At 46.0% G+C, this 23,722-nt stretch overlaps 1 long non-coding RNA gene across 1 annotated transcript in view; it reads left to right on the top strand.

The window, feature by feature from the left end:
- The first annotated feature begins 1,058 nt into the window (after positions 1-1,058).
- Positions 1,059-23,722, top strand: part of LOC122550377 — a 76,379-nt gene continuing 53,715 nt past the window's right edge. Inside the window, exon 1 of the long non-coding RNA XR_006311832.1 lies at positions 1,059-1,138. This is a non-coding gene — a long non-coding RNA (uncharacterized LOC122550377). The remainder of the gene's footprint in view (positions 1,139-23,722) is intronic.

Raw genomic sequence — 23,722 nt, 5'->3', positions numbered from 1 at the left:
TTATCATCTGCAAGGCGTACATCACTAGTCATTCCAATCAAACTGCTGAACTGAAGACCCTTTCCTTTCTGAATCATTCCACGTTTCTCTGTCAGAAGAGACACGAGAGGATAATGGGACTAAATGTCACCCTGTGCACCTTGGATTTTATTCACCTGTGGGAATTGGGCATCATTAGAAGGGTGCAGCATTTATTGCCTGTCCCTAGTTACCCTTGACAAGGTGGTGGTGAGCTGCCTTCTTGAACTGCAACAGTCCATGTGCTGTAGGTAGACCCTCAATGTCCTTAGGGAAGGAATTCCAGGGTTTTCTGGAAACCTTCCAAGGTTGAAGCAGTCCCCAATTCAATTCTATTTGACTGCTCCTCTCTGAAAAGCCAGAGAGATCTTCTCTCTGATGACAATTCTATATGTAAATGGCATAAATTCTAGGATGTTAATATGGAAATTCAATCTGACTCTGAATTGGTCTTCGAATATGAGCCATATCATTTGGGAATTGTTTAATTCGTAATCCTGAAGTGTTAAGTCTGTGTAGACCCCCACACATTCCCAATCGATGAGCAAGTCTTCATAGAATCCTTTTCATGTGGAAACCGACCATTTGGCTCATGAGTCTGTGCAACCCTCCAAAGAGCATCCCATCCAGATCCAGTTCTTCCCTATCCTAACACTGTAACCTTGCATTTACCATGGCTAACCCAACTACTCTGCATATCTTTGGATTGGAGCATTAATGGCTTGTTTCTTTTTTAAGTGGAGCTCCTCAGTTTCTGGTCCTCGTCCATTTAAGATTAAAGGACAGATTCCCAATCTGATTGCAAATATTCAACGCACAGCCACTTCACATTGCACAAACCTGGATATCAAGGAATTGCACTGCATCCTTTCAGGAACATTCTCCAATATACATATTCAAATAATTGCAGTCTTTGTTCTGCAGTTCCTTCCAGCAGGGACAATGTGCCGAGGGCTGATGGGAGAATGTGACCTGCCGGAGTTCTGTTCAGGAAATTTCTCTGATTGCCCCGAAAATGTGTTTCTGAAAAATGGGCACACGTGCAGCAATGGGATTTTATACTGCAGCGATGGTATCTGCCAGTCTGCAGATAAACAGTGTCAGGAGATCTGGGGTCCCGGTGAGTACACAGCACCAGAATATTCCACACTGTTACAGCACAAATGCCTGCTGTGATAAGCTTTGTCAAGTGTATGATCTGTTGGATGGATGTCTCAGCCTTCAAGCACTATTTACTAAATTCTTGCTTCTGACTTTGTGACAGAGTCTGATGGACAGTTGGTGCACGGTACTCCCAAAATCAGAGGTTAGACCTTCATCTTAGGCTCAGCCTCCTGACTGGAGCAGGAAAATCAACGTTTCGGGCCAAAGCCCTTCCAGCCCAAAACATCGATTTTCCTGCTCCTCGGATGCTACCTGGCCTGCTGTGCTTTTCCAGCAACACACTCTCAACTCTGATCTCCAGCATCTGCAGTTCTGTCTCTCAGCCTCCATACTGTCATTGTCTGATGCTTGTAAGTCAGGTGTAGCACTGCATTACCAGACACCAGGAAAAATAATAAAAAGATATTGAGGGAGAGGATGGAGAGTACAGCCAAAGTTAGACATTCTTATACAAATGCACAGAGTGTCAAGGAACAAAAGGAATGAGCTGCAGCCACAGATGTCAAATTGGAAACGATGATACAGTAACCATAACAGAGGCATGATGGCAGGACAGTCAGGACTGGGAATTAAACATACCAAGATATAAGGTTTACAGGAGGGATAGAGAAAAGGGCAGAGGGGCTAGAGTAACATCACTGATTAGAAACAGAATCACTTCCATAGTGAGGGAGGATGTAATAAGGGGAAAGCACCCAGTGGAGACCTTATGGGTGCAACTGAGGAACTAAAACCACAATAGGTGTCATATGATTAGATTTTAGATTACTTACAGTGTAGAAACAGGCCCTTCAGCCCAACAAGTCCACACCGCCCCGCCGAAGTGCAACCCACCCATACCCCTACATTTACCCCTTACCTAACACTACGGGCAATTTAGCATGGCCAATTTACCTGACTTGCACATCTTTGGACTGTAGGAGGATCCCGGAGCACCCGGAGGAAACCCACGCAGACACGGGGAGAACGTGCAAACTCCACACAGACAGTCGCCTGAGGCGGGAATTGAACCCGGGTCTCTGGCGCTGTGAGGCAGCAGTGCTAACCACTGTGCCAGCGTGCCGCCCACATATATCAACCACTTAGTAGTAGGTCAGAAGTGCTCAATTGTATAAATGCTGAAATTAGGCAATTAATTAGGCAATTAATTAAGATAGTATTAATGGGGTTTTTAATCTTAGCATAGGTTGGGAAAGGCAGACGAGCACTTGCCAGAAAAGTGGTGAATTTCTGGAGTGCACCTGGGATAGTTTCCTCTGGTAATATGTCTTGGATGTGGCAAGGAGACAAGCAACGTTGGATCTGGTAATGAGGAATGAGGAAGATTTAATTAGTGACCTAGAAGTAATAGTGATAACATGATCAGGTTTCATGTAGTGTTTGTAAAAGGTAAGCAAAGATCGGGCAACTAGAAGTTTGGATTTAAGTAAGACAGACCGTAACAGGATGAGGCAGAGACTGTCCACAGTAAAATGGGAAGCTCTGCTATTTGGTAAAACAACCAAGGAACAGTGGAGAGGCATTACAGAAGCACTTAATGCTAGTCAGAAGCAGTTTGTACTCATGAGTAGAGAAAGGTCCACCTCAAAGATAAACAGCCATGAACATCTAAGAAAGTAAGTAATAGCATAACATTAAAAGAAAGGGCTTATAAAAATATAAAGAACATTACAGATCCCAAAGAATGGCACAAATATTTGAACAGAAGGTCATTGAAATCATGTGACCTATCCCAACAGCCATGGAGGCACCTATTTCCTCAAAGGGTCAGTTAGACTCGAAACTTCAGCTCTTTTCTCCCCTTACAGATGCTGCCAGACCTGCTGAGATTTTCCAGCATTTTCTCTTTTGGTTTCAGATTCCAGCATCCGCAGTAACTTGCTTTTACCTATTTCCTCAGTCGCTACCAGAGATGTTAAGTTGACGTTCTTGAGAGAGAACACATGGAAAGCAACCTGACGAGATGAAATTCCTGGATGTAGGATTGCTCGCAGAGCTGGGAGGTTCATTTTCAGACATTTTGTCACCCTACTAGGTAACATCTTCAGTGAGCCTCCAGACGAAGCATTGCTGATTATTCCTGCTTTCTGTTTATATGTTTGTTTTTTTTTGGGTTGGTGATGTCATTCCCTGTGGTGATGTCATTTACTATGGTGATATCATTTCCTGTTCTTTTTTCTCAGGGGGTGGTAAATCGGGTCCAAACAGGCAGAAAACTAGCCACCAGGATACATGAACATCAAATAGCCACAAAACGACTTGACTCTCTCTCACCAGTATCCTTACATATAGATGAGTAAGGACACCACTTCGACTGGGACAACACATCCATCCTAGGACAAGCCAAACAGAGACATGCACGAGAATTCCTAGAAGCATGACATTCCAACTGGAACTCTATCAACAAACACATTGACTTGGACCTGATTTACCACCCCTGATAAAGGAACAGGAAATGACATCACCACAGGAAATGACATCACCAACCCAAAGAAACCCAAACATATCAATAGAAAGCAGGAATCATCAGCAATGCTTCGTCTGGAGGCTCATTGAGGATGTTACCTAGTAGGGTGATGAAATGTCCGAAAAATGAACCTTCCAACTCAGTGAGCAAACCAGAACCTCAGCCTGAGCTACAAATCTTCTCAAAACTCACTAATGAAATCCCTGGCCATGCACTCAGATCCTGCAAGGACCACCTGGTGAGAGTATTTGTTAACATCATTAACCTCTCCTTACTCCAACTTCTACAGATGCGCCATTGAGAACAGACTGTCCAGGTGTATAATGGCCTGGTACGGCAACAGCTCTGCCCAGGACCGTAAAAAACTGCAGAAGATTGTGTGCACAGCCCAGACCATCACAGAATCCACCCTCTCATCCATGGACTCCATTTACACAACTCACTGCCACGGAGAGGCTGCCAACATCATCAAAGGCCCCTCCCACCCCGGTAACAAACTCCTACAACCTCTTCCATCAGGCAGGAGATACAGAACCTTGAAAACAGGCACCAACAGGTTCAGGAATAGCTTCTTCCTGGCCGTTATTACACTGATGGATGGACTCTCTAACCTCAAATAATGTTGATCTTGCCTAGCGCATGCCCTGTGCAATACAACCCATATGTGTTGAAGGTTTCTTTTACCCTATGGTCTGCCTGTACTGCTCGTAAACAAACCTTTTCACCATAACTAGGGTCATGTGACAATAGACATATCAAATCAATTTATACTTGAGGTTCCCACCTGCTTGAAGAAGACTCAGTACCAAAGAAATATCAATCAACATGCCTTAATGACTCCAGTCTGGTGTCTCTGACATCCATCATTATGAAGTGTTTCAAGAGGTTAGTAATGGTTCACATCAGCTCCAGCCTCCGAGATTGTCTTGATCCACTACAATTCACGTACTGTCACAATAGGTCCAAAGCAAACGCCAGACTCCTGACCCTACACTCATCCCTGGAACATCTGGATAACAAGGACACCACATCAGACCCCTGTTCACTGACTTTAGCTCTGCCTTCAACACCATAATTCCAATCAAACTCATTTCCAAACTCTGAAACAAAGGACTCTGTTTCCCCCCACTGAAATTGGATCTTCGAGTTCTGACCCTCAAACCATAATCAATAAGGACAGGTGACAACACCTCCTCCACGATAATTCTTAACACTGGTACCCAGCAAGGCAGCCCCTCACTATATTCCTCATACACACTCAACTGTGTAGTCAAATTCTGCTCTGACTCTATTTGCAAGTTTGATGATCTCAAACAACAATGAGACAGAGGATGGGAAGGAGATAGCTTAGTAATATGGTGTAAAGACAACAATCATTCCCTCAGTGTCAGTGAAATGAAGGAGCTGCTCATTGACTTCAGGAAGCAGAGTGGAGGGCATGCCCCTGTCTACCATTAGTGCTGAGGTGGAGGTGGTCAAGAGCTTCCGGTTCCTTGGAATAAATAGCATCAATCAGACCTGGTATATCCATGTTGATGCTACAATGAAGAAAACTGACCAACTTGCTCTACTTTGACAGAAAACTAAGGAAATTCAGCATGTTATAATGACTCTTTTGAAAGATGTACCTTAGAAAGCATCCTGTCCAGATGCATCACAGCATGGGATGGTAATTGCTCTGCCCAAGACCATAAGAAATTTATAGAGAATTGTAAACACAGCCCAGTCCATCCCACAAACCAGCCTCCCATCCGTTGACTCTGTCTACACTTTTCCCTGCCTCAGGAAAGCAGTCAACACAATCATAGACTCCTCCCACCCTGGTTATACTCTCTTTCACTCTCTTCCATTGAGCAGAAGATGCAAAACTTTAAAAGCACACGCCAGCAGATTCAAGAACAGCTTCTTCCCTGCTGCTATGGGACTAATGAGCAGACCTCTCCCTCCGCGACTCCCTTGTCAGATCCACACCCCCCACCAACCCAACCTCCACTCCCGGCACCTTCCCCTGCAACCGCAAAAAATGCAAAACTTGCGCCCACACCTCCCCCCTCACTTCCCTCCAAGGCCCCAAAGGAATCCTTCAATATCCATCAGAAATTCACCTGCACCTCCACACACATCATTTACTGCATCTGCTGCACCCGATGTGGCCTCCTATACAGACAGGCCGCCTACTTGCAGAAAGTTTCAGAGAACACCTCTGGGACACCCGGACCAACCAACCCAACCACCCCGTGACTCAACACTTCAACTCCCCCTCCCACTCCACCAAGGACATGCAGGTCCTTGGACTCCTCCATCGCCAGACCATGGCAACATGACACCTGGAACCTATTGCATTCCTAATGCCCCTCCCCCAAGTCCCTCCTCCCTACCTTTTATCTTAGCCTGCTGGACACACTTTACTCATTCCTGAAGATGGGCTCATGCCCGAAACGTCGATTCTCCTTCTCCTTTGATGCTGCCTGACCTGCTGCGCTTTTCCAGCAACACATTTTAAGCTCTGATCTCCAGCATCTGCAGTCCTCACTTTCTCATATTAGAAGTGAACTTTCCCTGTAGCTGGAAAACCAAAGGAGGAAGAGAGGAGACCTGATCGAGATATACAAGATAATGAGTGGAATTGATAGAGTCAATAGCCAGAGACTTTTCCTCAGGGCAGGATTGACTGGTATGAGGAGCCTTAGTTTGAAGCTAGTAGGAGAAAGGTATAAAGGAGACGTCAGAGGTAGGTTCTTTACGCAGTGAGTTGTGAATGCATGGAATGCGTTGCCAGCTGTGGTGGTGGAAGCAGAGTCATTGGGGACATTTAAGCGACTGCTGGACATGCACATGGATAGTAATGAGTTGAGGGGTGTGTAGGTTAAGTTACTATATTTTACATTAAGATTAAACCTCGGCACAACATCGTGGGCCAGAGGGCCTGGTCTGTGCTGTACTTTTCTGTGTTCTATGTTCTAAAGTTCCAGTGTACAAGTGGTTGAGGGTGGTGAGGTCAGGGATAGGTTTACAAGGTCACGAGGGGACACCAGCAATCAGGATATTGGTTTGAAATGCGTGTACCTCACTGCCAGGAGCATTCGGAATAAGGTGAGTGAACTTGCAGCATGGGTTGGTACCTGAGATTTCGATGTTGTAGCCATTTCAGAGACATAGATAGAGCAGGGACAGAAATGGTTGTTGCAGGTTCCGGGATTTCAATATTTCAGTAAGAGCAGAGAAGATGGCAAAACAGGTGGGGTGTGGCATTGTTAATCAAGGATAGTATTGCAGCAGCCCTTTGGCCCATCCATCCACTTACGTAGTTTGGGCTGAGGTTAGAAACAGGAAAGGAGAGGTCACCCTGTTGGGAGGTTTCTATCGGCTTCCGAATTGTTCCAGAGATGTAGAGGAAAGGATAGCAAAGATGATTCTCGATAGGAGCAAGAGTAACAGGGTTATGGGAGACTTTAACTTCCCCATTACTGGGAATATTCCAGTTCAAACAGATTTTTTTTTAAAGATTTTTATTTTAAGATTCCTTCAGCCCAACAAGTCCACACCGACCCTCTGAAGAGTAACTCACACAGACCCATCTGCCTCTAACTAATGCACCTAATATGATGGACAATTTAGCATGGCCAATTCACCTGACCTGTACATCTTTGGATTGTGGGAGGAAACCCACACAGACACAGGGAGAATGTACAAACCCCACACAGACAATCACCCAAGGCTGGAATCGAACCCAGGGCCCTGATGCTGTGAGGTAGCAGTTTTAACTACTGAGCCACTACACCACTGTCGAGATGGGTTAGCTTTTCTTCAAGGTGTGCAGTAGAGTTTTCTGACACAGTATGTAGACAGACCCAATAAGGGGCAATGCCATTTTGGATTTGGTACTAGGAAATGAACCTGGCCAGGTGTTAGATTTGGAGATAGGTGAGCACTTGATGATAGTGACCATAATTCGGTTACGTTTACAATTGCAATAGGTAGGGATAGGTATATACTGCAGCGACAGAGGTATACCTGGGAGAAAGGCAATTATGATGCAATTAGGCCAGATTTAAGATGCATAGGATGGGGAAGGAAACTGCAGGGGATGGGCACACTTGAAATGTGGAGCTTATTCAAGGAACAGTTGCTGCGGGTCCTTGATAAGTATGTGCTTGTCAGGCAGGGAGGTAGTTGTCGAGAGAGGGAGCCATGGTTTACTAAAGAAATTGAAGGTCTTGTCAAGACGAAAAAGGATGCTTGGTGAGGATGAGGCGTGAAGGCTCTGATAGAGGGCTTGAGAGTTATAAATTAGCCAGAAATGATGTAAAGAGAGGGCTAAGAAGAGCCAGAGGGGACATGAGAAGTTGTTTGCAGATAGGATCAAGGAAAACCCAAAGGCCTTCTGTAGGTATATCAGGAATAAAGGAATGACGAGAGTAAGATGAGGGCTAATCAAAGATAGAAGTGGAAAGTTGTGTGTGGAATCTGAGGACATAGGGGAAGCTATAAGTGAATACTTTTCATCAGTATCCACATTGGAAAAGGGCAATATGAGTGAGAATACAGAGATACAGGCAACAAGATAGGCTGGGATTGATGTTGACAAAGAGGAGGTTTTAGTAATTTTGGAAGATCTAAAAATAGATAAGTCTCCTGGGCCGGATGGGTTTTATCCTCAGATTCTCTGGGAAGCCAGGGAGGAGATTGCCGAGCCTTTGGCTTTGATCTTTATGTCATCATTGTCAACAGGAGTAGTGCCAGAAGACTGGAGGACAGCAAATGTTGTCCCTTTGTTTAATAAGGGGAGTCGGGACAACCCTGGTAATTATAGACCAGTGAGCTTTACTTCAGCTGTGGGTAAGGTGTTGGAAAAAGTTATAAGAGATAGGATTTATAATCATCTGGAAAGGAATAATTTGATTATAGATAGTCAACACGGTTTGGTGAAGGGTAGGTCATGTTTCACAAACCTTCTTGAGTTCTTTTAGAAGGTGACAAAACAGGTGGATGAGGGTGAAGTGGTTGATGTGGTGTATATGGATTTCAGTAAGGAGTTTGATAAGGTTCCCCACAGTAGGCTATTGCACAAAATACGGAGTTTTGGGGTGGAGGTGATTTAGCAGTTTGGATCAGAAATTGGCTTACTGAAAGAAGACAGAGGGTGGTGGTTGATGGGAAATGTTAACCCTGGAGCTCAGTTATCAGTGGTGTACCGCAAGGATCTGTTTTGGGGCCACTGCTGTTTGTCATTTTTATAAATGATCTGGATGTCGGCGTAGAAGGATGGGTTAGTAAATTTGTGGATGACATGAAGGTAGGCAGAGTTGTGGATAGTGCCAAAGGATGTTGTGGGTTACAGAGGGTCATAGAGCTGGGCTGAGAAGTGGCAAATGAAGATTAATGCGGAAAAGTGTGAGGTAATCCACTTCAGAAGAAGTAACAGGAATGCAGAGTGCTGGGCAAATGGTAAACTCTTTGGCAGTGTAGATGAACAGAGAGATCTCGGTGTCCAGGCGCATAAATCCTTGAAAGTTGCCACCCAGGTTGATAGGATTGTTAAGATGGCATACAGTGTGTTGGCGTTTCTGGTTGGGGGATTGAATTTTGGAGTCACGAGGTCATGCTTCAGATGTACAAGACACTGGTAAGGCCGCACCTGGAGTATTGCATACAGTTCTGGTCACCGCATTATAGGAAGGATATGGAAGCTTTGGAAAGAGTTCAGAGGAGATTTTCCAGGGTGTTGCCTTGTATAGAGGGAAGGTCTTATGAGGAAAAGCTGAGGGAACTGAGGCTGTTTTCATTGGAGAGAAGAAGATTGAGAGGTGATTTAATTGAGACGTATAAGGTAATCAGAAGTTTAGATAGGGTGGACAGTGAGAGCCTTTTTCCTCAGATGGTGAAGGCTGACACAATGAGACATAGCTTTAAATTGAGGGCTGATAGTTTTAGGATAGATATGGATATGTGGAAAATATTCAGCCTGGATTCCAGTTACTAGTGGTGTGCCACAAGGATTTGTTTTGGGACCACTGCTTTTGTCATTTTTATAAATGACTTAGATGAAGGCATAGGTGGATGGATTAGTAAATTTGCAGATAACACTAAAGTTGGTGGATTAGTGGACAGGGTGGAAGAATGTTATAGGTTGCAGGGGGACTTGGACAGAGTCATAGAGATGTACAGCATGGAAACAGACCCTTCAGTCCAATCCGTCCATGCCGACCAGAAATCCCAACCCAATCTTGTCCCACCTGCCAATACCCGGCCCATATCCCTCCAAACCCTTCCTATTCATATACAGATCTAAATTCCTCTTAAATGTTGCAATTGTACCAGCCTCCACCACTTCCTCTGGCAGCTCATTCCATATACATACCACCCTCTGTGTGAAAAAGTTGCCCCTTAGGCCTCTTTTATATCTTTCCCCTATCACCCTAAACCTATGCCCTCTAGTTCTGGACTCCCCCACTCCAGGGAAAAGACTTTGCCTATTTATCCTATCCATGCCCCTCATAATTTTGTAAACCTCTACAAGGTCACCCCCTCAGCCTCCGATGCTCCAGGGAAAACTGCCCCAGCCTGTTCAGCCTCTCCCTTTAGATCAAATCCTCCAACCCTGGCAACATCCTTGTAAATCTTTTCTGAACCCTTTCAAGTTTCACAACCTCTTTCCGATAGGAAGGAGACCAGAATTGCACGCAATATTCCAACAGTGGCCTGACCAATGTCCTGTACAGCCGCAACATGACCTCCCAACTCCTGTACTCAATACTCTGACCAGTAAAGGAAAGTATACCAAACGCCTTCTTCACTATCCTATCTACCTGCGACTCCACTTTCAAGGAGCTATGAACCTGCACTCCAAGGTCTCTTTGTTCAGCAACACTAAATGTGAAGTGATGTACTTTGGGAAGAATAACAGGATGGCAGAGTACAGTGTCAATAGAAAGACTCTAGGGAGTGTGGATGTGCAGAGGGATCTTGCATTGGTAGGGGGATTGAGTTCCGGAGCCGCAATATCATGCTGCAACTATACAAAACACTGGTGCGGCCTCACGTAGAATATTGTGTACAGTTCTGGTCGCTATATTTCGAGAAGGATGTGGAAGTATTGGAAAAGGGGCAGAGGAGATTTACCAGGACGTTGCCTGGTCTGGAGGGAAGGTCTTATGAGGAAAGGCTGAGAGACTTGGGTCAGTTCTCATTGGAGAGAAGAAACTAAGAGGGGATTTGATAGAGACATACAAGATAATCAGAGGATTAGATTAGAGAGTCTTTTTCCTAGGATGATGACGTCAGTGTGTACGAGGGGGCATAACTACAAATTGAGGGGTGACAGATTTAAGACAGATGTCAGAGGTCGGTTCTTTACTCAGCGGGTGGTAAGGGCGTGGAATGCCCTACCCGCCAATGTAGTTAACTCAGCCACATGAGAGAGATTTAAACAATCCTTAGATAAGGACATGGATGATGATGGGATAGTGTACGGGGACGAGCTGAGAATAGTTCACAGGTCGGTGTAACATCGAAGGCCGAAGGGCCTGTTCTGCTCTGTATTGTTCTATGTTCTGTACTGGGGGTAGTTTCTTCACTCAGAGAGAAGTAGGGGTGTGGAATGGCCTGCCTGCAACAGTATTAGACTTGCTGACGTTAAGCGTATTTAAATGGGCATTGGACATGCATACCGATAATAATGGAACGGTGTAGATTACCTCGGCCCATCATCAAGGGCTGAAGGGCCTGTACTGTGGTGTAAAATTCTATGTTCTGCGTGTCTATGTGTGTGTGCAAGAGAGAGAGAGTGTGCGTGTGTGAGTGTCTATGTGTGTGTATGGGTGCATGTGTGTGTCTGTGTTTCTGCGTGTAAGTGCAGGAGTCAGTAAAAACACAACTGCACAATAATGTTATTCAACATTTTCACCACCAGGAACACACCCATGTGGCCAGGGAACCAGTGACAAGCAAAGCTCGGAATAAGCAATGCTTATGTGCAAGAAGTGAAGGTGGGGTAGTAGGGATTAAATGAAAATAGAGTTGGCAGGGAACCACATTCCCCACAGTGCCCACATCTCCCTGACGACATTAGAAGTGTTGGTGGAGACCGTGTGCTCCTTCTTCAGGAATACTCAGGAAGTAACTGCGGAAGGAGGCAGGCAATCGGCCGTAATGACCCCCTTCATGGCCCGCTGCCTGGACCTGTTTGTGGCCAGTTTGGCCAGGCCCAGGAGCAGACCCACGAGGAGGTCCTCTGACCTGCCCTCCCCTCTCTGCACTAGGTGCCCAAAGATCAGGAGTGTGGGACTGACGTGCAACCAGAAACACAGGAGGAGGTTCTTCAGGTAACTAAAAAGGGGGTGCAGACGCCCGCATCCACTGACTCCACAGCACCACAAAACAAACAGTTCAGCTGGGAGTCTGTGAACCACCCCAATCTGTGGTTACAAGGGTCTGCTGTTTGCAGCATCCTCCACCCAAATCTTCGTAGGAAAGAGAGACAATCCCTGTGCAGACAGCCCTCCTCTGGGAATCCACACCGCCCGGCGGCAAATGGGAACGCCAAGGTTTGTCTGGGCAGTGGATGAAAGAGAAGAGGTGGATGGTGCGCAGCATCAGTCTGTACAGGGCTTGTCATTTCACTGCTTTAAAAGGCATGTAACATTTCAGATGTGGGCTCAGGTTGTGTGGAACAGGTTCTCGTTGAAGGTACAGGATCCTGGGGCTAATGTGAAATTCCGTCTGGGCAGGGGTGTGTGCAGATGGGATTTCACCGCAGACCTGAGCATCCTGTAGATTTAGATTTAGATTACTTACAGTGTGGAAACAGGCCCTTCGGCCCAACAAGTCCACACCGACCCGCCGAAGCGCAACCCACCCATACCCCTACATTTACCCCTTACCTAACACTACGGGCAATCTAGCATGGCCAATTCAACTGACCTGCACATCTTTGGACTGTGGGAGGAAACCGGAGCACCCGGAGGAAACCCACGCAGACACGGGGAGAATGTAACTGCATTGGATGGCAGTGGCTGCGAACCAGATGTCTGAGACACCTGTGTGCCAATTTCTGTGGCAGTGTCCATCCCAGGCCTCTGCCACCCAGCACATCCCGACCCTGGTCACACTGACCACCACGGCCCTCCCCCCCAACAGCCACTTGAACCCGCAAGTACGGTGATGTGGATTTCTGAGCAACGGCTCCTTGACGACAGCCGCTACTCCTGCCGGAGGGTAGGTGTGACTCAATTCGACCATGTCCCAGACAGTGATCAGGTCCTGGTAAAAGACAGGCAGCATCCTGAGGGTGACCTCTAAACCGTCTCGGTCGATGAACAAGAACTGCAGATTGTAGTTGAGGTTACACACCTGGTGGAAAAAATACGTTGCCAGGATGCACCATCTAGAAAGATGCTCAATGGAAAGGTCTGGATAGTCACTACCTGGGTGCGAACGCTCACCAGCGATTGACCACCCTCCTCAATAGGGAGACTCAGGATCTGTGCATCGACCCATTGTGTCTTTTTGTCCCAGAAGAAGTGAATCAACATTCTCTGGATGTCAGCGACAAAACCAGAAGGAGGGACCAAAGTGATCAGCCGGTACCACAGCATGGCGGCCACCACCTGGTTTATGAGCAGCACTCGACTCCTGTAAGATAGCACTCTGAGCAGTCCTGTCCAGCGGCCTAGGCGAGCCGAGACTTTGGCCTCCAGCTCCTGCCAGTTGGCCGGCCAGGATTCCTCAGCCGGGCTGAGGTAGACCCCCAGGTAGAGGAGATGGGTGGTACTCCAGCTGAACCCCCGTAACTCCTCCGGCAGAGACTCCACCCACCACGGACCGACCAGTAGTCCAGAACATTTGGCCCAGTTGATCCTGGCGGAAGACGCTGCCGAGTACATAGCCTGGCACTCGCGCATCCTCCCCAGGTCAGCCGGGTCGGTGAAAGTGAGCAGCACGTTGTCGGTGTAGGTCGAGAGGACCACCCCCGTGCCCACGCCGCACAGAACCAGCCCCGACAACTTCCTCCGCAAGAGGCGCAGGAAAGGCTCCATGCACAGGGAATACAGCTGGCCGGACAGGGGGCAGCCTTGACGCACTCCTCTCCCGAAGCGAAGGGGCGCCGTCAGGGACCCGTTAGCTTTAACCAGACACTCTGCGGCGGCGTACAAAAATCGGATCCGGGCAACGAACTGTATCTCGAACCCGAATGCCCGCAGAGTCCCGACCAGGTACTCGTGATCGACCTGTCGAATGCCTTCTCCTGAATGAGAGACAGGAAGGTGCTCGGCAAAGCAGACCATCGACAGAAATGGATCAGGTCCTGGACCAGGTGGATGGTGTTGTGTATCCTCCAGCCCGGGACCGTGTAGGACTGGTCTGGGTGAATCATGTGGACCAGCATGGATGCCATGTGGAGGTGGAGGGGAAGGTGATGGAGTCAGGATGGAGATTTGGCCAGATGTCCATCAAATTGAAGGACTTGACTAGGTCTCTCAACCTCCTCCCTGATGCCAAATCAGTCCAGGCCTTTGTCAATTTAGGCGAGAAGAGCAGACACTTCTCCGTAGAAACACGTTTCCCTCGGTCTGGACACAGGAACGTAGACGTTCACAAAGTGAAGCACCGTGACCAAACCCCCCGCCAAACAAATGGCCTGGAACAGTCTCCCTGACCCCCAAGCTGAAACTGTGGGTCCGACAAGATAGCCATCCCACCAGATCTGCAGGTGAGGCAACTCATGTAGTCCTCCCATTTTCTCCTGAGGAGATGGGAGTTTCTTGCAGGAAGCACACTGCAAGCTTCCTGTTCTGAAGGGCCGCAAAGTTCTGGAATTTACGCTGTGATTCCCTGCTGCTGTTGATGTTGAGGCTGGTTATGGTATTCTACATTGTCTGCAGTAGTGTGCAAACACCACCAGTGAAACTGTTAAAAGCATCTACTGGGCAGATGGAGAAGGGGCATAACAATCCCTTGCCCTCTCCTTGAGTGAATTGAGGAAGGGTCATTCCAAGCCAACCCAGCTGTATGGCAAATAGCCCAACACCTCAGCAGTCGAGAGCCGGTTGGACCCTATCACGGTGACCATCTGTCCCCTCAAAAAATCCCGGAGCAGCAACAGTCCACATGTAAGGAGCTCCGGGTAGCAACAACATTTCTGAGGTGGGACCTGAGGCAGAGCCTAGACAGCAAAAGCAGAGGTGGGAATGCCATGTGTCAACAGAACTGGGTTGGCCCAGGCAGCAGCAACAGTGGAAATACAGTCATAAACTAACACAGGAAACAGGTCCTTCAGCCCAAACTGGTCCGCATTTGCTCCATATCCCTCTAAACCCTTCCCATCCATGTACCTATCCAAGTGTTTTGTAAATGTTGCTAATTTACCTGCCTCGACCACTTTCTCTGGCAGCCCATTCCATATACTCACCACTCTCTGGGTGAAGAAGTTACCCCTCAGGGCCTTCTTAAACCTATTACCTCGAGTTTACAATTCCCCATCCCTGGGAAAAAGACTGTATGTATTCATCCTATCTGTGCCCCTCATGATTTTATACACCTCAATAAGGCCACCTCTCATTCCCCTATGTTCCAAGGAATAAGGTCCTATCCTGGCCAGTCTCTCCCTATAACTCAGGCCTACTAGTCCTGGCAATATCCTTGTAAACCTTCTTTGCACTCTTTCCAATTTAACTATGTCTTTACTATAACACGGTGACCAAAATTGGTGTGGCCTCACCAATGACTTATACAAGTGTAACATAACGTCCCAACTCCTAATGCCTCAACCAATGAAGGCCAGCCTGCTTAATGCCTTCTTCACGCCCTGTCTACCTGTGACACCGCTTTATATCATCCTATCTGAGCCCCTCATGATTTTATAAACCTCAATAAGGCCACCCCTCATTCCACTATGTTCCAAGGAATAAGGTCCTATCCTGGCCAGCCTCTCCCTATAACTCAGGCCTACTAGTCCTGGCAATATCCTTGTAAACCTTCTTTGCACTCTTTCCAATTTAACTATGTCTTTACTATAACACGGTGACCAAAATTGGTGTGGCCTCACCAATGACTTATACAAGTGTAACATAACGTCCCAACTCCTAATGCCTCAACCAATGAAGGCCAGCCTGCTTAATGCCTTCTTCACGCCCTGTCTACCTGTGACACCGCTTTATATTTGTACTCCTATGTCCTACAACACACCACAGGATCTTAACATTTACTGTACAAGTTCTACCTTGGTTTGACTTTCCAAGGTACAACACCTCAGATTGATCTGTAGAGAGGCTTATACAGCAGAAAAGAACAGAGTTGACAGTGCACTCCAACCAGTAGAGCTTCTTCCTTCTGGCTGTGGACCAGGCAGTTTGGAGTCAGTCCCCTGAACTCAGAAAATTCTAATTCTCCTGGTTATAATTTTGTTTCTCATCACCAAGTCAATCTTTATTGACTAAGTCAAAAATCACACCACACCAGGCTATAGTCTAACAGGTTTATTTGAAAACATTAGCTTTCGAAGCATTGCTCCATCATCAGGTGCACCGGGTAAGGAGGCATCAGACATAGAATTTATAAGTGAAAGATCAAAGGGTCATACAACCGATGTGAAATGGCTGACTCCCTCACTTAATCTGTTAGAAGGGAGATGTAGGTTTCGATTGATTAAAATGCAAATTCCAGAATTTTTTTCAACTCAATGCTCCGAGGTAACTAAAAGATTTTATCAGTGTATACAAGAGGTGACATTTCAGTTCAGACAATGCATTTCAGATGGACTGCAGTCGTTCAAGAAGGCAGCTTATCCCCCACTTTCTCAAGGGCAACTAGGGACAGGCATTAAATGCTGGCCCAGCCAGACACCCATAACTGAATTAAAAATAAAACACTGTACACACAGGAGCATTGGAGGTTTGGAACTCACTCCTCAAACAACATTGATACTAATTCAGTTATTGAAGTTAAATATAAATTTTTATTAAGCAAAAGAATGAAGGGATATGGGCTCAAGGCAGGTAATTGAATTAGATCATCATCAGCCCAGATGGTGTAGGCTTGAGGGGCTGAATGGTGTCCTCCTGTTCTGTGTTCCTCAGTGATCTTCAAGATGAAGAGGCAGGTTATTAGAGGGGAGTTGCTGGATGAGTTGGTTCAGCAGGGTAAGGATTTGAAGGAAGCCATGTTCAGGGTTTGCTTTATGTCTCAGCAGATTGTTAAGAGTTATCAACCTCACTGTCTTGGTAAATGTCAATATTTTGAAACATAATGAGATTTGAAAACTTGTTACTGAAGTGGACAACATTGTTCGAGCCAATTAGGTCCATAACCAATATAGAAATGAAATATAAACATACCATTCCATTCTAGTTGAATATGAATTGTGAGCCTCACTGACTGGGCCAGCTTTTAATGTCCATCCCTAATTATCCTGGAGAAGATGGATCTGCTGGAGTCTGTTTGGAGGGTGCATGTCTGTGTTCTTTCTGTCTGGAGTGGAAATGGTCCTGTCTGTTAATAAATTGTCATGTTGTTCTGCTATAATGTGACAATTGTGACCCTCAGCAACCTTACGTTATATAAAATCGTGCTATGGACAACGGCTAAATAAAATCGCACTGTAGAAGATTGCGCTGTGGAAGACTGCCCATCTAACATTTTGCTCTCAAATAAATTTGGAAACACTCTCCATCAAAAGGTATCTTTTTGTATAAATGCAGTAAAAAGTAAGAAGATGACCCAGGGAGATCATCGAACGGAAGACTGAAGACAGCAAAGAAGACAGAAATTGAGATTAAGTTAGTGCAATGGTTAATAATTGTGTTATTGGAACAGCATTTTGAAAGAGTTAGGGTCAGAAAGTAATTAGTTAAGAAAAACGGGGATTGGATTTGTTAATAATTTTTGTCTAGTGTTCTATTAGGAAAATAACTTGTTATTTTTCTATAAGTAGTGGAAATTCAGAGTTCTCTGTCACTCCCTCACATTTGAACAGATTACAAGGCGAGGTGAGGTTTTCTGGGGGTTTGGTTTTAATTAACAGAGGGGTTCTAACTCATTGTCACAACAGTTTGAGGTCTCATCATCCAGGATTTGGACAAATTTGAACAGATTTGGAGTACGGAAGATCCAGTAGATTTAAAAACTTGGTAATTAGTGTCCTTAACTAAAACTTCAGTGAGAAAATTTGTTTAATTTCAGTTTCTTGTGGACGGTTAAATTTGAAGTGAGAGAAATGGCTCTTATATTTGCAGAAGAGATTCTGGGGTTTGAAGATGCATCCCAAATTTGCCGAGAAGGTTTAGAGAGATAGGAAGGATATACTTTTAGAGTTAGCAGACAGGTTAGAATTGGGATCGAGAGTGTGGTGCTGGAAAAGCACAGCCAGTCAGGCAGCATCTGATGAAGGGCTTATGCCCGAAATGTCGATTCTCCTGCTCCTTGGATGCTGCCTGACCTGCTGTGCTTTTGCAGCACCACACTCTCGACTTTGATCTCCAGCATCAGCAGTTCTCACTTTCTCCAGGTTAGAATTAGGTTCAAACAAAGGCAAAAGAGAAGCTGAACTTGTAATGGAGTTGGTTAAGAACTCAGAGAAACAGACAAGTGTAGTAGAGTTAGAAAAACTTAAGTTGCAATTGAGGCAAATGGAGTTAGAAGATAAAGGCAGAGAGAGAAGATTCTTAGCTGAGCAAAATGAAAAAGAGAAAGGGAGAGAAAAGAAAGGGAGAGAGAGAATTTGAGCTTCAGAAGTTGTGAATTAGTCATGAAAGTCATGTTAACAGGATGGAGATGAAGAAAGAAGCTAGTGATGTATACAAATATGTCAAAACTCTGCCACATTTTGATGAGAAAGATATTGACGCCTTCATTATTTAATTTGAAAAATTGGCTAGGCAGATGGAGTGGTCTGAGGATTTATGGGTAATGCTAGTTCAGACTAAACTGGTAGGCAGAGCTAATGAGGTATTTGCTACGCTGTCAGATGAGGGGTCAAGGGATTACAAAATGGTTAAACAGGCTCTTTTAAGTGCTCATGAATTGGTACTAGAAGCATATAGACAGTGGTTCAGAAGACATAAAGAAGGAACCAGGTCAGACTTACATTTTGATAAATGGGTGCAAACCTTAAAAATAGACAAGGCAGGAGGCTGGAAGAACACAGCAGGCCAGGCGGCTTCAGGAGGGACAAGCAGGAGGCTGGAGGAACACAGCAGGCCAGGCGGCTTCAGGAGGGACAAGCAGGAGGCTGGAGGAACACAGCAGGCCAGGCGGCTTCAGGAGGGACAAGCAGGAGGCTGGAGGAACACAGCAAGGCAGGCAGCATCGGGAGGGACAGGCAGGAGTCTGGAGGAACACAGCAAGGCAGGCAGCATCAGGAGGGACAGGCAGGAGACTGGAGGAACACAGTGAGGCAGGCAGCATCTGGAGGGACAGGCAGGAGGCTGGGGGAACACAGCAAGGCAGGCAGCATCAGGAGGGACAGGCAGGAGGCTGGAGGAACACAGCAAGGCAGGCAGCATCAGGAGGGACAGGCAGGAGACTGGAGGAACACAGTGAGGCAGGCAGCATCTGGAGGGACAGGCAGGAGGCTGGGGGAACACAGCAAGGCAGGCAGCATCAGGAGGGACAGGCAGGAAGATGGAAGAACAGGCAGCATCAGAAATACAGAATACTGGCAGGGGGCTGGGGGAACACAGGAAGCCAGGCAGCATCAGGAGGTGGAGAAGTCAACGTTTTGGGTGCAACCCTTCTTCAAGATGAGGGGTGGGTGGAAGGGGAGCTGAAGTTAAAGGGGGGAGAGTGCGAAGTGGTGAGGTAGGGATAGGTGAACACAGGTGGAGGGTACGACCTAGTTAGTCGATGGGAGAGATGAATCCGGTTGGTGACTGTAAGGAAGGGTTGATGAGAGGAATGGAAGGGAGTGGGATGGGAGATGGGGAGGGAGGTTATTTGAAATTGGAGAACATAATGTTGAGTCCTCTGGGCTGTGGGCTGCTCAGGCGGAAGATGAGGTACTGTTCCCCCAATTTGCAATCTGATTTGCTCTGACAATGGAGGAAGCTAAGGATGGTTAGGTCAGAAAGGGAATGAGAAGTGGAATTAAAATCCCACTCTGAGGATAGTCCTTTCCCTGTCTCAGTGTCAGATTCCCACAAGCTCATGACATGGAATCACCAGTGAGTGTGACACTCCAGGCATCCATCTAATCAAATCTTGACTTGCCCATTCACTATATTGCCACTGTATTTTTGTCAATCTCTTAGTCTGTTGTCCTCTCTCCTTTTCTGACTCTGTGTCTCTGTAACTTCTCCCAGATTCCATTACCTGTTCACTGAGGCTGGACTGGGAAGATGACTGTGTGACAGGGAAGCAGTTTCCGGTTTGTCAAATCTCTGTAATTCTCCCCCTTTTTCTCTGATAGGTGCAGTATCTGCACATGATTTGTGTTACTCAGTAAAAAATAAAGCAGGAAACCAATATGGAAACTGTGGCAAGAATGAACAGAATGCCTACGTTGGATGTGCAGTAAAGTACGTTCACAGATTTATAAAATCATTCTGTACAGTGGACGCCCTTAAGCCCATCAAAGTTATACTGCCCAAAATTATACTACTACCTCTACCAGTCTCAGTTTCCTGCGCTCGGCCCATAGCTCAGAGTTGAGAGTGTGGTGCTGGAAAAGCACAGCAGGTCAGGCAGCATTCCGAGGAGCAGGAATGCTCATCCAAGTATTTTTAACAGGTTGTGAGGTTTCCTGCCTCAATTACCCTTCCAGGCAATGCCTGCCCAATGCCACCACCCTTTGGGTGAAAAATCATTTCCTCAAATCCCCTTTAAATCTCCTGCCTTTCACTTTAAAATTATGCCCCCTCATTATTGACCCTTCAACTAAGGAGAACAGATAAATCTATCCACACTCTCCATGCCCCTCATAATCTTATGCACCTCGATCAGGTGCCCCTTTAACTTTCTCTGCTCCAAAGAAAACAACCTAAACTTATCCAACCTCTACTCAAAGCTGAAATGTTCCATCCGAGGCAACACCGGGCAAATCTCTGATGAAGAGTTATCTGGATTCGAAACGTTCGCTTGCTCTCTCTCCATAGATGCTGCCTGACCCACTGTGACTTCCAGCAGTTTTGTTTTCAGTTCCATTTGTTCCTATCGAATCCTGGTGAATCTTGCCCTCCAGTGCAATCGCATCCCTCCTATAATGTGTAGATCAGAACTGCACACAGAACGCCAGCTGTGGCCTCACCAAAGTCACATACAGCGCTGACATAATCTCCCTGCTCTTATAATCTATGCCACGACTGATAATAGCAAAGGTCCTGTAGAAGACATAGCAGCAGAAGGAGGCAACTCAACCCCTTGATTTACAACATGTATGAAGGACATGGAGTGAATATGCTGGAGCCAACTTTGCAGATGACCCAAAATTAGATGGAAAGGCAGGTTGTGAGAGGGATGCAAATAGTACTATTCTCCTTCAGGAAAAGAGTCTGCCATCCTTACCTGGTCTAACCTGCATGTGACTCCAGATCCACAGCCATGTGGTTGACTCTTAACTGTCCTCTGGGCAATTAGGGATGGGCAATAAATGCTGCCCTAACTAGTGATGCCCTCATCCGGTGAATGATTAAAACAAAAAGTTTACATCAAGATTTTGATAGGTTAAGTAAACAAGCAAAAAGTTGGCAAATGGAGTATAATGTGGGAAAATATGAAATTGTTCATTTCGGAATGGAGAACAAATCAGAATAGTATTGAAATGGAAAGAAACTGCTGAAAGCTGTGACACGAAGGGATTGGGGGTATTTATGCAAGCAATACAGAAAGCTAGCACTCAGGAGCAACAGGTAATTAGGAAGTGCTTATTTCAAGGACCACGGAGTATAAGGGTAGGGGAGCCTTACTGCAACTGTGCAAGGTGCTCATGAGACTACATCTGGAATTCTGTGAGCAGTTTTATTTCAAGAAAAATATCATTTTATTGGAGGCAGTTCTGAGAAAGGCATTAGGATCATCCCTGATATGGAGGGATTGTTGTTTGTGTAAAGGCTAAGAAGGTTGAGACTCTACTCACTAGAGTTTTGAAGGTTGAGAGATGATCTCATTGAAAAACAGGATTCTGAAGTAGCTGGACAGGGTCAATACTGAGAGGATGTTTCCCCTCATGGGTGGCTCTGGGAGCGGAGGGTTTAGTTTCTGACTAAAGGAGCACCAAGTTAAGACTGAGAGGAGGAGGAATTTCTTCTCTCAGATGGTTATGGGTCTTTGGAATTCCTTGCCACAGAGAGCTGTAATCGGGAAAGCTAATTGAATATTATGGTTTGTTGTGAGGGGAATTGAATGCAAGAGTAGAAAGGTTATGTTTCAGTTATACATGGTTTTGGCAAATTGCCTTATCAGGAAAGGCTAGACAGGCTGGGCCTACATGCTCTGGAGTTCAGAAGAGTCCGAGGTGACTTGATTAAAGCGTTTAAGATCCTGAAGGGACTTGACTGGGTGGATGTGGATTGGATATTTCTTCTGAGGATCGAATCTCAGTGAGGGTTTGTCACTTGTTAAAACTGAAGGATCTACTGTTCAAATTAAAGATGAGGGAAATCCTGTTTCTCCAAGGGTCATGAGTCCTTAGACCTCTCTTTCAGAAAGACTGGTGGAAGCAGAGCCTTTGAATATGACTGAGGTCAAGCGAGATAGATTTGTGCTCAGCAAAGTCACTGAAAGGTTATCAGGGATTAGTGAGAATGTGGATTATTATCTGAAAAGGCATAATATGTGATCACTTTGAGCTGATTTATCCTGAGGAGGGACACACAAATTCACACAATACTGACTACAGCAACTCCTGTACACGAAACATATCATTGTTCTTCTCTTCCCTACAGGGATGTAAAGTGTGGGAAGATCCAATGTAATGGTGGAAATCCTTCTCCAATCCGAGGAGGGGATGTGAATATTTTGCATTCAAACTTTGTTCTTGGTGGGGTGAGGTACGAATGCAGAGGAACTTTCTCCAGTTTACCTGATTCGAACATTCCAGATCTAATTCGAGAAGGAACCAGGTGTGGCCTCAACAAGGTAATGGAATCACAGTCAAGATCAGGAAACTATAAATACTGGTGTGGACAATAAAAATTTTCACTTTGCACTGATCAGAACTGATGCAAGAATCCCAAAATGTCAATGACACAATGTCGTGCATGAGCAGAAGTTGCTGATTGGTAAGACAGGGAGAATGGAAGTGTTTGAAAAGCGTACTGGTGTTACGAAAGGCTAGAGATGAGAGAAAAATGAACATTAGGCGAGGTAGTCTGCCCTCAGGAGTGGCCTATTCAATGAGACAATTGTTAGGGAACCAGGAGACAAAAGTGCAAAGTATGGGAGGGTTTGGAGGGCGTTCAGGGAGTGAGGCATTTTGGAGTGTTTTATGCACAGGACAAGTAGAAATGTTGATCAAGAAAACCGATGGGATATTGTTCTTCCTGGTGAAGTTTGGGGACAAGAGCAGGAACTGGATAGCGCACAGATTGAAGAGCAGAATTTATTTACTCAGAGGGTTGTGAATATTACCAATTTTATATGCAGTTAGCGTGTGTAAGTTCAGTCTTAGAGTTTATTTAAGGTAGAGACTGAGATTTCTGATATAATTAGGGCACAGGGCATTGGGGATGGTTGGGTAAAAATAAATCAGTCAGGATCATATTAAAAAGCAGAGCAAGCTCAATGGGCGAAATGTCCTCTTCTGGATCCATTGTACTTGGTGGAAGTTGGGGTCAGTGAGGCACTGCCTGGCCAGCTGTGCCTGATAATTTACCGATTGACCAGCTTGCAGGAAATGCACCGCCAGCTCCATTTCCGCAGCTTCCTTCTCAGGAGAGAGTCACCGCTTTCCCAGCTCTTCACAGTCAATCAGATTCCAGTAGGGCCTGCTCCACATGGGACCATCAGAGCAAGCGACAATGAGGCAGCACACTGGACTGACACTGCAATCAGGGATCACACTCTCTCTGGACTGGACACTACATTCAGGGATCACACTCTCTCTGGACTGGACACTGCAAACAGGGAGCACACTCTCTCTGG

The sequence above is a fragment of the Chiloscyllium plagiosum genome, chromosome 5 (genome assembly GCF_004010195.1).
Source record: "Chiloscyllium plagiosum isolate BGI_BamShark_2017 chromosome 5, ASM401019v2, whole genome shotgun sequence".
Classification (NCBI taxonomy): domain Eukaryota; kingdom Metazoa; phylum Chordata; class Chondrichthyes; order Orectolobiformes; family Hemiscylliidae; genus Chiloscyllium; species Chiloscyllium plagiosum.
The sequence above is the reverse complement of the archived record's forward strand: the minus strand, read 5'-3'. Positions and strand labels throughout refer to the sequence as shown.